The sequence below is a fragment of the Macaca thibetana genome, chromosome 6 (genome assembly GCF_024542745.1).
Source record: "Macaca thibetana thibetana isolate TM-01 chromosome 6, ASM2454274v1, whole genome shotgun sequence".
NCBI classification, from domain to species: Eukaryota; Metazoa; Chordata; class Mammalia; order Primates; family Cercopithecidae; genus Macaca; species Macaca thibetana.
This window is the reverse complement of record NC_065583.1, coordinates 79623561-79643526: the sequence shown is the minus strand read 5'-3', so window position 1 is coordinate 79643526 and position 19966 is coordinate 79623561.

Here is a 19966-nt window from a genome sequence, read left to right as displayed (position 1 = left end):
CTCTACTCTCCTGAGATAAGCTTGTGTGCATGCACTGTTGGAAATGTTCTCACAAAGCTTACAGACAGAGATAAATTTCAGAGAAAAGAAATCTAAAGGCTAATACAATAAAAGGTCAGGCATCTATGGCAACATCAACAAAAGGAGCTTAATTCTAAATGTTAAAATGTGGAGATGTGAGAAATTGATTTAAACATGTTTACAAATTGCCAGTATAAATAAAAACCTGCAAAAAAGAAAACATTACTTCAGGTGATGTACTCAAAAACAATTGATGTGATTAAGTTATAAAGAGAGAGGTAAAAGGCAAAAAAAGTAAGATGAGAAGATTGTTTAAAGGGCTTAAGTTTAATGTAAGTTTAATGATTCACTCTCCCACATCAGCACACTTTGTTACTCTAGCATATCTTTTTAAACTCTTGCATCAATTTGTCTAAGGTTCTGATGATATGTTGAGTGCTTCTAAGAGATTTTGTAGGAGTCAGAATATATTATTGTGGTTATTAATCCTTAGGTTTCCAAGGAACGTGTTGATCACTTCCCAAAGCCAAATAAAAATCTCTCACAGTTCTACATTAATGACTAGATGCAATAAGCACCACATTTGGCTTGCTATTTTCCCATTTAGCAGAATGGAATGAACAGTTTTCAAGCCACTTTCCTAAGTACACATAAAACAGTTTCATCCTCAGGAGCCATGTGTCTAAAATGCAGTCTCACAAATGCTGTTCTTCACACTGTACTCCTTCCTCACACATTTTTGTTTATCTCCATTTACAATTTCAATAGTGTCTTCTATGAATCTTTTGTGCAATGCTGCAAAGAGATTACTTGCACAAACTTTATTTAAGAAATTTGTGAAAGTGTCATTTCTGGGTTCCCTTTCCTCCATGGATTTGACAGGCCATGGAATTTAGAATATCTATTTATTTTGCTGGGGTCCTTAATTTGCTCAGTATTATTAACAAAATCTCACCTTTTATAAATTATGTACGCCTTGCAGAAAACATTTACCTAGATTATGTCATTGAATTTTTACAGCGTACCTGGGAAGTAATCAAGGGAGGCATCTCTGACTCTAGACAGTTTAGGAAAATGATGCTCAGAATTACTGGCTTACAGAACATGTGACAGTGATAGTAGAGTTATAAATTGGAACCAACATTCTTTTTTCTCCATGTACAATACTCTTCCTAAGAACAGCACCTTGCTTTGCATAAAAAGCAGTGTCATAGGCTAAGCTTGTGGTGGGGAGAATGGCCCTTCAAAGTTATCCACTTCTCCTCTTTAGTATCTTTGAACATGTTATCTTCCATGGTGAAAGAGATTTTGCAGATGTCATTGACTTCAGTCTTAAAATAGGAAGATTATCCTGCTTTATCTGAATAAACTCATTGTAATCACCTTACAAGGGTTTCCTTATAAGGTTCTTATAAGGAAGTTTCTTATAAGAAAAGGAGGAGTTATGAGAGTCAGAATCAGAGAAGATACGACAATAAAAGCAGAGATCTGAGTGATATGGGGCCACAAGCCAAGGAATGCAGACAGCTTCTAGACATTGGAAAATGCAGGAAACAGATTCTCCCCCAGAGTTCCAGAAGAAACACATCCCGGCTGACACTTTAATTTTAGCTTAGTGTGACCCATTTTGGACTTCTCACTTCTGGAACTGTAAGAGAATAAATTTGTGTTGTTTTAAGCTACTAAGTTTGTAATAAATTCTTATAACAGCAATAGGAAACTAAATATCTTCAGATAATACTTCTTGTAAATTAACACCTCAGTACAATTTCACACTAAGTATCATATTATGACTAGGAACTTGCCCCTTAATTGAAAACCAGTTTAAAACTAATAATTTAATATTCTTGATTTATAATTTTATTGTGTTTTTCTTTCTCTTGTTACTTTTTACTTCTTGTTGTTTTTTTTTTTTTGTTTTGTTTTGTTTTTGAGACAGAGTCTTGCTCTGTCGTCCAGGCTGGAGTGCAGTGGCGCAATCTCGGCTCACTGCAAGCTCCGCCTCCCGGGTTCACGCCATTCTCCTGCCTCAGCCTCCCGAGTAGCTGGGACTACAGGCGCCCGCCACTGCGCCCGGCTAATTTTTTCTATTTTTAGTAGAGACGGGGTTTCACCATGGTCTCGATCTCCTGGCCTTGTGATCCGCCCGCCTCGGCCTCCCAAAGTGCTGGGATTACAGGCGTGAGCCACCGCTCCCGGCCTACTTTTTACTTCTTAATTCAAATTTTTTGTTTCATTAGTCATACATAAGAAATGTGTTTTCCACATTCTTAGTCAATAGGCTTCTAGACTTCTGATTCCTTCCGAGTAATTTTGCAAAAAGAGAGGCTGATCATTTCATTACTGCATGGCATGTTAGTGAATTATGTGTGCTCACAGAACCTCACTATCAGCAGAGTCCAATATGGCATAGGAAGCTAAGAGACTTAATGCTGAGTTCTCTCTCTGGTGAGAATTATTAATTTCAATAAATATTGTGACTATAAATAAATATTGGTTTATTTTAACAGCTAAGACTAGTTTCTTTATGGGCCTTATTACATTTTGTCTATGTATAAATTAATCTTGTCAAGTAGAAGTCATCTTGATCATACATGTCAGGGATACTAACACAGTGTTATTCCTATAAATTTTTGCCATACCCTTTTTGCTCCTGACATAACTTGTAGGTACCAAGAATGCTCATGCAATTTCCTGACTTCAAAGACAGGCACCTTGTCTGAGGTCAACATCTGACTAATTGTAAAAAGCCACTCAATCTACAGTTTTAAAGTATCTAGGATAGTTCCTGGAGGGCAGAGCCTTTACTGGCCTTATCCTATCCCCATAACAGGTGTTAGTGACTCCATCCAGCTCTAGAAGTGATGAGTGAGTGAAAGGGAATTTTGAGGATTTTAAATCTATTTTCCAAATTCTTTTGCAGAAACAGTGTGTTAAATTATATTTTTATCAACGGTGTGTCAGAGGGTTCCTGCCCATTTTAAAAGTCTTATTTGGTGGGAAAAAATGTATTGTTTTAATTTGTGCTTCTTTGTTAATAAAGTTGGAAATTACTTATTAAAAAGTAGTATTCCAATATTTACTGCAAAAATAAATGGTACATTTAAAAATAACTAAAAAGTCTAATTGGATTGTTTGTAACACAAAAGATAAAGGCTGGAGGAGGTGGATGCCCAATTTACCATGATGTGGTTATTACTCATTGCAAGCTTGTACCAAAATATCTCATGGACCCCATAAATATATACACCTACTATGTACCCACGAAAATTAAACATAAAAAATTTAAATAAATAAAAAGAAATAGAAAAAATAAATAAATGATGATTCACTAGACCATAGAGCTAATCTCTGTATGCCTGGGTCCATATTCCATTTGTCATGAATTGAGAAAGAACATTTGTAACTTTTTCCAAAAAATTTAAAGAAGGACTAGCAAGGGGACATTCAACATCACTGATAATTATATATATTAATACCTTCCAAAGAGTTAAAAAGCTCAAGTTATTTTCTTAGTCACTATGAAACAGTGCTTGATTTCTTCTCAAACACATTTTGTTGAAAATAAAAGGCAGTGTTTATTAGACCATAAACTGTGTATATCCTTCAAGCATTTAGTGAAAAACCCAGCGTTAAATTATCATATCTGTTTCATGCTGTTTACCTTCACTTGTCTTCTGTGCTTTTATGAGATCATTGACTACTCTAAATCAAAGCATTTAAATAGTCGTACAAATATCTACTCGCCTACTCATCTGGAACTCATTATTATTTATGGTGAGAGAATAAAGAAGCCTCTGGTTTCATTGACATTATGATTTATAATGCCTTGAGGAATGAAAAAAATACAATAATTTAAAGTCAGTACTGTTTGTCATTTTTAAAATGCAGACTTCAACATTTTTGTAGGTAATAGCTCCTCTTTTTTCTAGCAACAATATTTGGAAACTTTAAATGAATGAGTAAAAGAAAATTGGTTGTCTACTCACTGTCAATCTTCCCATTTCATATTCCCAGATTGACAGGATTACATTTTATAATTTTCAATAAACCTCCAAAGCATATGATTCATGATAATAATCTTAGTTATATGATCAAGAGAATTAACACTTGAGTAACAGGTCTGTACAATATAAATAATTCACATTGTAAGAACATACTTTCAAAGTTTATTTTGAAGTATAAATCAAATTATACTTGTTGCTTAGTGCTATCAAAGAGAGAACAATGAGAAAATCAAAATTGAAGCAAGTAGTGCAAGTCCAATCTTGCTTACATCTTGACATCTCAATTTGTGATTTTTTTCACTATGTTCAGAAAAATGGAAAATTATAATTCTGAGAGAGGTTTACTCTAAATTGGACATAACACTAATCCATGAAGTAGTGTACTTCAAAGCATAAAAACATATTTTGAGTATATAATCCCTAATGTACATTTTTTAGTTACTAATTTATAAGATGTTTAAATGCGCATAGGTGATTAAGTGAATTTATTAGGATAATTCGAGTTAAACAGATGCATCAATTAACTAGCTGTATCAGACAACATGTTCTCTGACCTCATTTTCTCAAACTGTCTACATTTAAATTTTAATTTTCAAATAAGAACATAGCTCAAATAATTTGATTAGCTGGTAGTATAAATTTCTCACTCCAAATTTTATTTATGAAATACCTTTTAAAACTTATTAAATACATGTAACTTTTATTTTGATGTGGTTTCTTTATATATTTTTAGGCACAGATTAAGTGTATTCATATATGTAAATACATCTATACTGGTTATGTTAGAAAATTTTAAGTATCTGTAGAACTTTATAATATACAGTGTAATTACACAATCTTTGCCACCTCTCTCTAGGTTGTAAATATAGAATATAAGCAGGTCAGAAGCTAGGCATATGCCTATAGTCCCAGCTACTTGGAAGGCTGAGGTGAAGCTCATATGAGCTCAGGAGTTTGAGATCAACCTGGACAACACAGTGAGATCCAGTCTCAAAAAAATAATTTAGAAGCAAATAAGCATATAATTAATGGAATATTTTGTTAGCCTTCAGACAAATGGAAATATACAATTTTAATAGGACTTGTACTTTTCTGGAAGGGACAGATGTCGGCAATCAAGTGATAGTATTAGCAACACAAAAAGAACTATCTATGAAAAAGTATTGACATGATGAACTTTTAAAACATTACGACCTTCTTCTCTGAGAAAAACTTTTAAGGGATCAAATACAAATATAAGATTAGAAAACAAATACGTGGAAAACACATATCCGATAAAGAGCTTGTACCCAATATATGCAAAGAACTCTTGAAACTCAAAAATAAGATTTAAAATAACTCAAGTATTGGGCAAAAGACTAGAACAGATATCCAATGAAAGAAGATACACATACTGCAATTAAGCATATAAGATGCTTAACATCATTTGGCATTGGGAAATTGCAAATTAAAACATCACTGAGAGCACTGCACACCTCAAAGAATGACTAATACTTTAAAAAATTGATAATATCAAATTCTTGCAATTATATGGTACAACAGAAATTATAATTCACTGATAGTGAAAATGCAAAATGAGCCAGCCATTTTCTAAAATGATTTGGCAGTTTCTTACAAACCTAAAACGTGTTTTACCATATAATTCAGCAATTACACTCCTAGGTAACTATGAAAATTCAAGCCCATGCAAAAGCTGCACACAAATATTCATATCAGTTTTATTCATAATCATCACAATTGAAGCCATCAAGATTTTCCTCAGTAGGTGAATGTATAAAAAAACTGTTACGTCCATAAAATGGAATACTATTTAATAATAAAAAGAAAAGGGCTTTCAAGCCATGAAAAGACTTACAGGAACCGTAAATGCACATTTCTGAATGAGAGAAGCCAGTTTGAAAAGATTATACACACTGTGTAATTCCAATTATTTGACATTCTGGAAAAGAAAACTATAGAGACAATTAAATATTCAGAGTTTGATGAAACATAGGGCATTTTTAACAATGGCAAATTATTCTCTATGATACTGCAATGGTAGATATATGATACTACATATTTGTCAACCCCATAAAACTTCACTGGACAAAGACTGAAACTTAATGTATGCAAACTTAAAGAAAAAGTCATTTAGAAGAAAAGATCTGAAATAGAATGCAAACTGTAACGAAAGAATCTATCTGTATTACAAACATGAAATGGCATTGCTGAAAATAGTTAGGAGACAGGACCTTAGGAAGTTTAGAAATGAATGGCTTCTATAAGTTTAGAGGCAAATGGAATTGAACATAATGCATATCTGCATTGCTGATAAGGCTGTTTCTTGTAAGGTGCAGTTAAAAAATGGTGATACTGCTATACATGCATAGTAAAATTCAGTAATTAAGTAAATACATTGTAAATGGTGGGAGCCAGTTTTCTCACCATTGGTGTGGGAATTTACAAATAACCCAAGGAAGTAGTAAGGAATGATAAATTTGGTAATGGATTAGAGCTAGAGACATTTATATGAAGTAATATTTACCTTAACGTAGATAATAGTTGCGTGCTGAATAAAAGGAACCAGGGTTTCCTGGAAGAATGACCCAATGTCATTGTGGAAAGGTACAAACTGAGCCTGGAGTGTCTTGTATAGCCAAAAAGTAAATATGCACTAAAACACATTAATAGGGGTATTTCAAAAGGACACAGGAGCCAATTGAAAAATGTCTCAGTGGCCAAAATTGACAGAATCAGAGCAAGTAAACAAATAAGTAGTACCATGCAATAATCTTCAGTATAAAATCAATATTCATATAATGATATTGATATAAATAAATTAATAAGTAAAAGTGAGATGGAAGACCAATCTTTCATGGAGAAAAAATCCAAAGAACTTATATAATACTCTGCCCTCAGGAGGGGAACTTAACTCTTTATTTCCTAAGAGTGGGCTACGCATGGTGTGACTTCCTTCCAAAGATGAAAAGAGGCCATGGGGAAGTAAAGTAAACTTACAACGAGAAAACCTGACAAGTCCTTCCTCAGACACATCATTAAGGTCAACATCAACAACACCAAGAATGATAAATCACATTGGTAGTACCCTTGATATGATGTAATGAATATGGCAATTTACCTCTGTGGTATACTCTCTAAAATCCATAACCACAGTCTAAATATGAGAAAAACATTCCACAAATTTCAACGAAGGCTCATGCTGCAAAATGCCTGGCCAATATCCCTCAAAACCATCAAGGTCATATAAAACAAAGAAAACTGGAGAAACTTTCATAGTCAGGAGGAGCCTAGAGAGACATAATGACTAAATGTAGTGTGCTATTTTCGGTGGGATCCTGGAACTCATAAAGGAAATTAGGTACAAAATAGAAAAATATGAATTTACTGTCAGTGTTAATTAATAGTGATGTATTATATTTGTTCATTCATTGTAACAAGTGTACCAGGTAAGATGGAACACATACATATATTATTGTATTTATCACATTCTCTTTGTAGGAAAAAGTCCTCCATAAAATGTTCTTCTCTTCTATATAAAGTTTTATTTCACTTTGGATCTCCCTATCTATTTTCTGTCTCCCAAATTATTTTTATCTTACATATTTACCTTTTTAGTCCCTCTTGCTTTGAGTATGGTTTTTCATCTCTATCGAATCCCAGGGACTTCAAAACTGATACTCTTCATATATTCCTGTGACTGCTGCACTCAGAATTCAATTTTTATCTAGCTTCTACTATAAGATTCTGTTTTGCTCCATGGACATAACAAAAGGACAGAGTCACTCTGTCTCCTGAACATAGTATCATCCAGGAAGATCAAAGCAAGGGACAGAAAGTATTTCATCTTTCTAGAAGGAAAATTTGAACACCTTTATCCTTTAGCCAAGTTTATTTCTAGCCAAAGTGATATAAGTCATAGGGCTTTACAGTCTTCAATTATCTGGAAAATTGTTGCCATGACTTAATCACCAAAGAGAACAATGATAAAATAAATAAGGAAGTGTTACTTGCAGGTTTAATATAGAAAATTCTTTTTATTTTATAATAATTAATACATTTTCCCCTCAAAAAAAAATGGCCTTTCTTGTAAGGAATCATATCCCCGTGCCTAAACATATTATCAATGATACAATATGATCATTTGTCAAAAGAAAGAATTTAGAAAAACATTCTGAGCCGATTGAACAAATTACCCAGGTCAATGATCATCAAACTGTGCTTGGGGGAACCTCAGGGTCCTGTTGTGGAGGATGAAGGCAAGCTTGCTTCTTTCTCTTGAATCAGAGCTGCTGCACTTTCTACCTGTTTTATTATTGGGGGTTCCATACACAATTTTATCTGAAAATAGAAGAGTTGTGCTGGCAAAGTAAAGTTATAACTCTCTGGGCTGGATGACTTTTAAATGCCCTTCCATCCCAAGAATTTCGTGGTACAACTTTAAGTGTCTATGATTCAGTGTGCAATATAAAAATATAAAGTTAAGAAAAAATATAAAAGGTAGAATTTCCACTGTGTCTAATGATCGATAATAACTCTTAATGTTGTTGCTGTAATTTAATAGAAATAGTTAATAAAGTTTTGAGACAGTGTGACTAAAATACACTATCCAGAATAAAGGACTCTTTGGCTAACATGTGTCCGTGTGTCAGGAGAGAAATGAAGATTAGCAAGAGGTTACTAAATCCATAAAGTACAAAAATTATTTCCCAAATACATATTTATGTGCAATTATTATATAGGGACTCAATATTTTACTTAAGATATATTTTAGAAATATTTAGATCCATTATGGTTCAGTTGTTTAAAAGATGTTTTCAAAGGAACCATCACAATATTTATGGTAAATAAATTTTCTTTTAATCTGAAATGCTTTACAGAGAATTACACATTCATTAACAGCAAGATTTAGACCCTCTTTAAAGTCTGAAGTATTAAAAACTATACTTTTATTCTGGTATAATTGACAAATAGAAATTTCTATATGAAAAGCCATGATGGTGAATTTCAATATGAGTAAAATTCTCAATTCCACAAAATGGAAACATCTAATACTTAAACATATTTGTAATAAGGAAAAAAATAAGCCAATATTTTGACTCAGCATTTATTGAATGTAGATGATATAGGTCAAGTATGTAAGCCAGTTTATCTTTTTCTTTTTGCCATTGGTAATATGAGACATTCTCAACTGCATTTCAGCTTCTGTGTGTTACAGAACTTACACCACTCTGACTTCAGGTAACTAGGAATCATATCACAATAATATTCTTTTACTGTTTTTTTCCTGTGGTAAGAACACATGAGATCTACTATGTAACAAATTTCAAGTGTGCATTACAATACTAACATAGTCTCTCTACTGTATATTAGATCTCCAGAACTTATTCATCCTATGTAACTGAAACATTGTACCCTTTGACTAACCTCTCCCCATTTTCCCCTGCCCCTGCTATTAGAACTACCATTCTACTCTCTGCTTCTATGAATCTGACATTTTTTAGATTTTGCATATAAGGAAAATAATGCAGTATTTTTCTTTCTGTTCCTGGCTTATTTCTGTTAGCATAATGTTCTCCAGGTTTATCCATGTTGTCACAGATGGCAGAGTTTTTTTAAAGATTGAATAATATTTCATTTTATACACACACACACACACCACATTTTCCTATTCATTCATCTATTGACAGATGCTTAGGCTGTTTCCGTATCTTGGCTATCGTGAGTAATGCTATAATGAATATGAGAGTGCAGATATCTCTTCAAGATAGTGATTCCACTTTTTTTGGGAAAAAAAAAAAATATATATATATATATATATATATCAAAAGATAACAGTCACCCTAACAAGTATGAGGATATATGTCATTTTGTTATTTTATATATATATATATATTTTTATATATTTATTTAGTTATTTATTTTTCTGAGACAGGATCTCACTCTGTTTCCCAGTCTGGAGTGCAGTGGTGCAATCATGGCTCACTGCAGACTCATCTTCCTGGGCTCAAGTGATTCTCCCACCTCAACCTCCCAAGTAGCTAGGACTACACCACCCAAGACCAACTAATTTATTTCATGTTATTTATTTATTTACTTATTTATTTATTGGTAAGGACAGGGTTTCGCCATGTTGCCCAGGCTGGTCTCAAACTCCTGGACTCAAGCAATCCACCCACCTTGCCTCCTAAAGTGCTGGGGTTAGAGGTGAGAGACACCACATTCAACCTATTGTGTATATTTAAGGTGTACAACATGATTTTTTTGTGTTTTTTTATTTTAGCTTCAGGGGACACATGCTCTGGATGTAGACATCCCCAAAGTACATAGTATGTACATGGTGTGATGCTGAGGTTTGGGTTTTTATTGCTCCCATCACCCAGATAACGGCCATATACTCAGTGGGTAGTTTTTCAACCCTTGGCTCCCTCCCTCACCCTATTTGGAGTCCCCAGTGTCTGTTGTTCCAATCTTTGTACCCACATATGCCCACTTATAAGTGAGAACATGTGGTTTTTGATTTTCAGTTTCTATATTAATAAACTTAGAGTAATGACCTCCAGCTTCAGACATGTTGCTGAGGAGGACATGATCTCATATGGCTGCACAGGATTCCATGGTGTATATGTACCACATTTTATTTTGGGAAGTAGAGACTTTTAATTTTTTTTATTTCAACTTTTATTTTAGATACAAGGGATAAATGTGCTTATTGAGAGTAGTGCGTAATTCAGAGGTTTAGAATATGGATCCCATCATCCTGGTAGTGAGCATGGTACCCAATAGGTAGTTTCAGAATCCGCCTCCACCTCCTAGTAATCCACAGTGTCTATCGTTCCCATATTTATGTCCATGTGTGCTAAATATTTAGCTTCCACTTATACATGAGAACATATGGTATTTGGTTTTCGGTTCCTGCATGCATTTGTTTAGCAGTGTGGCCTCCAGCTCCAACTATGTTGATGCAAATGACATGATTTCATTCTTTTTATGGCTGCATATTATTCCATTGTGTATATGTACCACATTTTCTTTATCCAGTCTACTATTGATGGGCACCTGGGTTGATTCTACGTTTTTGCTACTGTGAAACCTACATCACTAAACACGGAAGTGCATGCATCTTTTTGGTAGACTGATTTATTTTATTTGGGGGATATATCCAATAATGGGATTTCTGGGTCAAATGGTAGCTCTGTTTAAATTTCTGTAAAATATATCCAAACTGCTTTCTATAGTGGCTGGACTAATTTACATTTCTACCAACAGCATATAAGCATTCTCTTTCCTCTTTTCTCCCCAGCATTACCAGCATCTGCTTTTTGTTTTATTTATTTATTTATTTATTTATTTAACTTTTTAATAATAGGCATTCTGACTGGTGTGGGATGGTATCTCATCATGCTTTTGATTTGCATTTTTCTGATTAGTGATGCTGAGCATTTAAAAAATATGTTTCTTGGCTACTTGTATGTCTTCTTTTGATAAGTATCTATTTACGTCCTTTGCCCCCTTTTTAAAAGGGTCATTTGTTTTTCGCTTGTTGATTTCTTCAAGTGCTCTATAGATTCTGGATATTAGACCCTTGCTGGATAGATAATTTGCAAATATTTTCTTCCATTCTGTAGACTATCTGTTTACTCTGTTGATAGCTTATTTTGCTGTGCAAAAGAAGCTCTTTAGTTTAATTAGGTACCATTTGTCAATTTTTGATTTATTGTGATTGCTTTTGGGGAGTTAGCCAAAATTTTTGCCAAGGCTGATGTTGAGAGAATATTTTCTAGGTCGTCTTCCAGGATTTTTATAGTTTGAGGTCTTGCATTTAAATCTTTAATCCATTTTGAGTTAATTGTTCTGAGTTAATTGTTCTATGTAGTAAAAAGTGTCCAGCTTCAATACTCTGCATATGGCTAGCCAGTTATTCCAGTGCCATTTTTTTGAATGGGGAGTTCTTTCCTCATTGCTTGTTTTTGTCAGTCTTATTTGAGATCAAATTGTTGTCATTGTGTAGCTGTATTTCTGAGTTTTCTATTGTGTTCCATTGGTCTGTGGGTTTGTTTCCCCCACCCCAGTACAAAACTGTTTTGTTTACTGTGGCTTTATAGTATAGTTTGAAGTCAGACAGTGTGATGCTTCCAGCATGGTTCTTTTTGATTAGGATTGCTTTGGCTATTTGGGCTCTTTTTTGGTTCCATATGACTTTTAGAATAGTTTTGCCTAATTCTGTAAAGAATGATGTTGGTAGTTTTGTAGCAGTAGCATTGAATCTCTAAACTGCTTTGGGCAGTATAGCCATTTTTATGGTATTGATTCTTCTAATCTATGAGCATGGACTTTTTTTTTTTTTTTTCTTTCAACAGCGTTTTGTGCTTTTCCTTGTAGAGATATTTTACCTCCTTGGTTAGCTGTATTCCCAGGTATTTCATTTTCTTTGTGGGTCTTGTGAGTGGGATTGTGTTCTTGATTTCACTTTCAGCCTAGATGGTGTTGGTGTGCAGATATGCTACTGTTTGTGTACATTGATTTTGTATTCCAAACCTTACTAAGACTGTTTATCCATTCTAGAGCCTTTTGTCACAGCTTTTAGGATTTTCTGGGTACAAAGTCATAACATTAGTGAAGAGAGATAGTTTCACTCATTCTTTTCCTACCTGAATGCCTTTTATTTCTTTCTCCTTCCTGATTGCTCTGGCTAGGACTTCCAGTACTTTGTTGAATAGGAGTGATGGCAGTGGACACCCTTGTCTTGTTCCAGGCCTCAAGGGAAATAGTTGGAACTTTTGCCCACTCAGTGTAATGTTGGCTGTGGGTTTGTGATAGATGGGTCTTATTATTTTGAGGTATCTTCTTTTAACGCCTAGTCTGTTGAGAGTTTCTACTACGAAGAGATGTTATTTCTTATTTAAAGCTTTCTCTACATCTACAGAGATGATCGTATGGTTTTTGCTTTTGATTTTGTATATGTGATAAATCATATTTATTGGTTTGTGTATGTTGAACCAGCCTTATATCTCAGGAATAAAACCTACTTGATCATAGTGTATTAAATTTAAAAACAAAAAAACTTTTATTTTCGGTTCAGAAGTACATGTGAGGGTTTTTAACATAGGTGAACTCGTGTCACACGGATTTGTTGTACAAATTATTTCATCACCACATATTAGGTGATGAAATAATTAGGCCCAGTACCCAATAATTAGTTTTTCTTCTCATCATTTAGCTCCCACTTATATATGAGAACATGTTGTATTTGATTTTCTGTCCCTAAGTTAGTTTGCTAAGGATAATAGCTTCTAGCTCCATTCATGTTCCTGAAAAAGACATGTATTAAGTTTTTTATGGGCTGCTGGATTCAATTTGCTAGTATTTGGTTGAGGACTTTTATGTGTATGTTTGCGAGGAAAATTTGTCTGAAGTTTCCTTTTCTTGTGTCCCTGCCAGATTTTGATATCAGGCTGATGCTAGGTTCATAGAATCAGTTAGGGAGGAACCCCTCCTCCTCAATTTTATGGAATAGTTTTAATACAGTTGGTATTAGCATTTCTTTGTTTGTCTGGTAGAATTTGGCTGTGAATCCATCTGGTCTGGGGCTTTTTTTTTTTTTTTTTTTGAGGGGGTGCTCCTTATTACTGTTTCAATTTCAGAAGTTGATATTAGTCTATTCAGGGTTTCAATCTGTACCTCATTCAACCTTGGAAGATAGTGTACTTCCAAGAATTTGTCCATTTCCTCTAGATTTTCTAATTTGTGTGCATAGAGTTATTCATAGCAGTCTCTGAGGATCTTTTGTATTTCTGTCCGATCAGTTGTAATATCACCTTTGTCATTTCTGATTGTCCTTATTTCGGTCTTCTCTTTGTGCTTTATTTTGGCTAGTTTAGCTAGGGACCCATCAGTCTTATTTATTTTTTTCAAAAAAAAAAAAAAGTCTGCATTTCATTGATCTTTTGTATGGAATATGCATTTCAATTTCATCAAGTTATTCTCTAATTTTAATGATCTATTTTCTTCTGCTAGTTTTGGGTTTGGTTTGTTATTTTTTATTACAGTTCCTTTAGGTGCAACGTTAGATTGTTAACTTGAGACTTTCTAATTTCTTGATGAAGGAGTTCCGAGCTATAAATTTTCCTTGTAACAATGTTTTTGCTGCATCCCAGAGATTTTGGTAATTTGTGTCCCTATTTACATTAATTTCAATTTTTAAAAAATGTTTGCCTTAATTATTATGTTTACCCAGGAGCTATTCAGGAGTAAGTTGTTTAATTTCCATGGATTTGTATAGTTTTGAGAGATATTCTTGGTATTAATTTCTATTTTTATTGCACTGTGGTCCAACAGTGTGCTTGGTATGATTTTAATTATTTTGAATTTGTCAAGGCTTGCTTCACAACCAAGCATGTGGTTGATCTTAGAATATGTTCCATGTGCAGATGAGAGGATTGCATGTTCTGTACTTGTAGGGTAAGGTATTCTGTAGGCATCATTAGGTATAGTTGGTCAAGTGTCAAGTTGAAGTCCAGAGTTTCTTTGCAAGTTTTTTGCCTCCAAGATCTGTCTAACACTGTCAGTGGGATGTTAATGTCTCCTACTATTATTCTGTGATTGTCTAAGTCTTTTTGTGGACCAGGAACCCATTTTATGAATCTAGGTGCTCCAATGTTGGGGATATTTATATTTAGAATAGTTAAGGCTTCTTGTCGGATTGTACCCTTTTTCATTATGTAATGCCCTTCATTGTCCTTCTTAATTTTGATTGGTTTAAAGTCTGTTTTATCTGATACAGGAATAGACTCCTGCTCTTTTTGGTTTTCCATTTGCATGCTCCATATTACTCTACTCTTTTATTTAGCCCTTGGATATCATTATATGGGAGCTGGGTCTCTTAAAGACAACAGATGTTTGGGTCTTATCTTTGTATCCAGTCTGACACTGTGTCTTTTAAGTGAGACATTTAGGCTATTTATATTCAAGGTTAGTATTGACATGTGTGATTTGTATCCTGTCATAGTGTTGCTAGCTGGTTGTTATGTAGACTTGATTGTCTAGTTGCATTTTATAGAGCCTGCGGGCTGTATGTTTAGGCGTGCTTTTGTGATAGCAAGTGTCCTTCTTTTGAACCCATATTTAACAGTCCCTTAAAAACTTCTTGTAAGACTGGTCTAGTTGAAACATATTCCCTCAATATTTGCTTGTCTGAAAAGAATTTTATTTCTCCCTCACTTATGAAACTTAGTAAGCCAGAATATTAAATTCTTGGTTGGAATTTCTTTTCTTCAAGGACACTGAAAATAGGCCCTCAATCTCTTCTGGCTGCTAAAATTCCTGCTGAGAGGTCTTCTGCTAGGCTGATGGGGTTCCTTCTTTAGGTTACCTGAACCTTCCTCTCTAGCTACTTTTAAGATTTTTTTTCTTTTTCACTGACTTTGGTAAATCTGATGACTATGTGTCTTGGGGATGGTTGTCTTGTATAGTACCTGGCTAGAGTTCTCTGTATTTCTTAGATTTTCGTGTCAACCTCTCTAGCAAGATTAAGGAAATTGCTGTGGAATATATCCTCAAATATAATGTTCAAGTTGCTTATTCTCCCTTCCTCTCTCTCAGGAATGCCCGTGAGTCACAGGTTTGTCTCTTTACATGATCGTATATTTCTCAGAGGTTTTGCTCATTTTTTCTTAATTCTTCTATCTTTATTTCTGTGTGACCTAGTTGATTTGAAGCATTCGATTTCAGGCTCTGAGATTCTTTCCTCAGCTTGGCTATGCTGCAATTTATACTTTTAAATGTGTTATGAAATTCTCATACTGAATTTTTCTGCTCAAGAAGCTCAGTTTGGATTTTTCTTATTTTGGGAGTTTCATCTTTCAGCTCTTGAATATTTTTACTGTATTGCTTCACTATGTTGGATTGTTTCAACTTTCTTCTTGATTTCAATGAGCTTCCTTGCGATCCAGATTCAGAGTTCCATGTCTGTTATTTCAGACAATTCAGACAAGTTAAGAACCATTACTAGGGAGCTAGTGGAGTCATTTGGAAGTAAGGGGACACCATGGCTTTTTGACTTGCCAGAGTTATTTCACTGATCCTTTCCCATCTGGCAGGGCTGGTATTTCTTTAGTTGTGGTGTAAACTGAGTATTGCCCGTTGACTTCATTTTTGGAATTTCAGAGGACTAATGCTCTGTACAGACTCTTTGTTGTAGCGTTCTTGCTCTTTGCGTCCAATGAGAGAGAATTTTTTATGTAGTTTGGGCTGCTATCCAATAGATGGCACTTGAGAGCAATAGGCAGTTCCTTGCCACACAGTTCCTTTCCATATCTTCACATTTCCAGATGTGTTCTGTAGTGCTATTGGGAGAGAGGCAATACCCTCACCAGGTCTGCCCAAGGGCCCCAGGGGAGCTACCCCTGATCACCAGCAATCTTCTCATGATTTTGTTTCCTGTTGCTGTTAGGTCTTTCAGGCCACAGGGCTCTATTGCCATGTAGCATGCTGACTCATTTCCCCTTCCCCTTATGCTATGATAAGCTATGATTGTAAGCTCCCTGAGGCAGATGCCAGCAACAAGCTTCCTGTACAGTCTACAGAACCATGAGCCAAAATAAAACTCTCTTCTTTACAAATTGCCTAGTCTCAGGTATTCTTTTACAACAGGGGTCCCCAACCCCTGAGCCATAGACCAGTACAGATTTGTGGCCCGTTAGGGACCCTGCCGCAGAGCAGGAGGTGAGTGACCAGCAAGCATTACCCCTGAGCTGCACCTCCTGTCAGATCAGGGACAGCCTTAGATTCTCATAGGATTGTGAACTCTATTGTGGGCTACACATGCAAGGCATCTAGGCTATGCTGTTTATGACAATCTAACTAATGCCTGATGATCTGATGATCTGAGGTGGAACAGTTTCATCCCAAAACTATCTCCCGAACTCTGCCCTGTTCATGGAAAAAATTGTCTTCCATGAAACTGATCTCTGGTGCCAAAAAGGTTAGGGAGCACTGCTTTATAGCATCTCCAAATGGCTTCACACAGAGGCTGAAATAGTTTACATTACTATTAACAGTGTATAAAGTGCATATTCCCTTTTCCTTGCAAACTCGCTTATGTATGTTATTTTTTGACTTAATAATAGTCATTCTGACTGGTGTGAGATGTTATCTTATTGTGGTTTTGATGTTCATCTCTCTGATGATTAGAGAAGTCAAGCACTTTTTCATCTTTTTTGGCCACATGTATGTCTTCTTTTAAGAATTGTCTGTTCATGCTCCTTGCTCATTTTTTAATGGGGTAATTTGTCTTTTCTTGTTGATATGTTTAAGTTTGATTTGTTTCATTTTATTGATTGTTTCCTTTGCTGTACAGAAGCTTTTAAGTTTGATGTAGTGCCACTTACTTATTTTTGCTTTTCTTACCTGTGCTTTTGGTGTCATGTTCAAAAAAATCAGTGCCAAAACCAATGTTAAGAAGAGTGTTTCCTATTTTTTTCTTATAGGAGCTTTACAGTTTCTATCCTTAAGTATTTAATCCACTTTGGGTAGATCTTTGTGTGTGGCATAAGATGAGGCCCATTGTATTCTTTTCCCTGTAGATATCCAGTATTTCCAACACAATTAATTGAAGAGGATGCCCTTTTCTCATTGTATATTCTTAGCATCCATGTCAAAATTAGTTGACCATATACGCATGAGTTATTTCTGGACTCTATTCTATCCCATCAATCTATGTGTCTGTTTTTATGCCAGGATCATACTTCTTTGGTTACTATAGTCTTATAGCATAATTTTGAAATCAAGAAGTGTGGTATCTCCAACTTTGCTCCTTTTTTTGTCAAGATTGTATTAGCTATTTGGAATTTTTGTGGTTCCATACCAATTTTAGAATAGGTTTTCCTGTTTCTGTAAAAAAAAGTCATGGGAATTTTGATAGAGATTGCATTTAATCTGTAGATCTTTTTTGGTAGTATAGACATTTTAACAATATTAATTCTTCCAATAATTCAGACCATCTTCATGGCTCCTTCATGGATCATGTTTATATAAATAACCCAATAGATGTGCACTTGAAACCTGCCAATTGATTTTTAAAATAAAGTATAACATGTTTAAATTCCCCTCAGGTTACCTACTGTCTTAAAAAAATGCTCCTATAATATGAAAAAAAAAAAAAAAAAGGCTTACTGGTACATTTAATTACCATGAGTTATCTGTTTCACATAATTTATTGCTAGGTTTGTTAGGTTTTTTTAGAATTTAATTGTGATGGAAGATGTGATCACGAAATAATGATTACATTTGACATTTTGTTGTCTCATAATACATCTATTTAGCCCTTACTAACTGTGTAAGTTTGAGCCAATCAATCTCTAAACAAAATTTGTTCATTTGCAAAAGGAGGACAATAATAGTTTCAGATTCATGGAGCTCTTGGGAAATTATAGAGAAATAATCCAAGTAAGGTGGTGTCCACTGAATCTGGTACAAGGTATATACTAAATAAATGGTGCATATAGTCTTGTCTCATTTTGTATTACATCATGCCTAAAATGCATACAACCATCATGAAACTCAAGCACTCATTACTCTCTTGGAAAATATTATTTATTATTTATTTTTATTTTTTGAAACAGAGTTTTGCTCTGTTGCCCAGGCTGGAGTGCAGTAGCGCAATCTCAGCTCACTGCAACCTCCACTCCCGAATTCTAACAATTCTGCCAAGGCCTCCCAAGTTGCTGGGATTGCAAACATGCTCCATCATGCCCAACTGATTTTTTTTGTATTTAGTAGAGATGGGGTTTCACCATGTTGGTCAGGCTGGTCTCTAACTCCTGACCTCAAATGATTCACTGGCCTCAGCCTCCCAAAGTGCTGGGATTACAGGCGTGAGCCACTACACCTGGCCTGGAAAATATTATTAATAGTAGTTACTTTGTTGTTATTAGAGACTTTATTAAATTTTAGTTAAGGCAATATTTCAATATATACAAATGCCCATATATACCCTGTATAACATGATTAGATTTTTAAAAGACAAAATATTCTAAATAACTTTACTATGATTATAAGAAGTTATAATTTAAATAACACATAAAAGTACATTGAAATGGTATTTGCATAACTATAACTCAATCTTAATATTCATAATGATCAGAATTATTGTACATAAATGTAGCTTTATGAATACAGTTAATTTGACTTAATTTGCAAATGAGCACTTTTAAATAATGATTTTGAATATTCATGTAATAAAAGGAACACATCATTCTCTAACATTTTTAAATAAAATATTATTCACTTACAGAGTGAATTTATTGTCAAGATATAAACAAAAAATACATGTGATTTTCTAATGAAATATAAATGTTATAACTATATATCAAGAATTCTGTAGGAACTCTCAGGAGAGTAGACTGGACATCTATACCCCATTAACTTTGATCTTGGTCACACCACTTGCTTTAACCAAGGAAACCCTCAGACACATGAAATGGTGGCATGCCAGGAAGAGACTTTGAAAAGTGCTACATACTTCCATTTGCCCTCTTGCCTTCTGCTATCTGCTATAAAAAGAGCATGCCTCCAATGACTGCTATTTATTTCACCTTCGTTTTAGAATCAGAGATATGTAGAATAACCTTGAAACCAAACCTAGCATATTGCACCCAAGCCACAAATTGATTCTTCAGTTCATGGCTAAAAAATATTGTCACAGCAAAATGATTAACAGAGAAATGGATTTCATTTTACTTTTTGTTCATAGAAAGAACCATTTTCTATAAGGATGACATGTATAAGCATAATAAATTTAAAAGTATATAAAAATTAGATACTTTATATAAAAGAATAAAAATTACTCTGTTCACATTAAAGTCTAGTTTTTTTAGATGTCAAATTTATCATGAACATTTTAAGAGAAACTTGAGTTTACTTGCACTGCTAAAACACCCGGC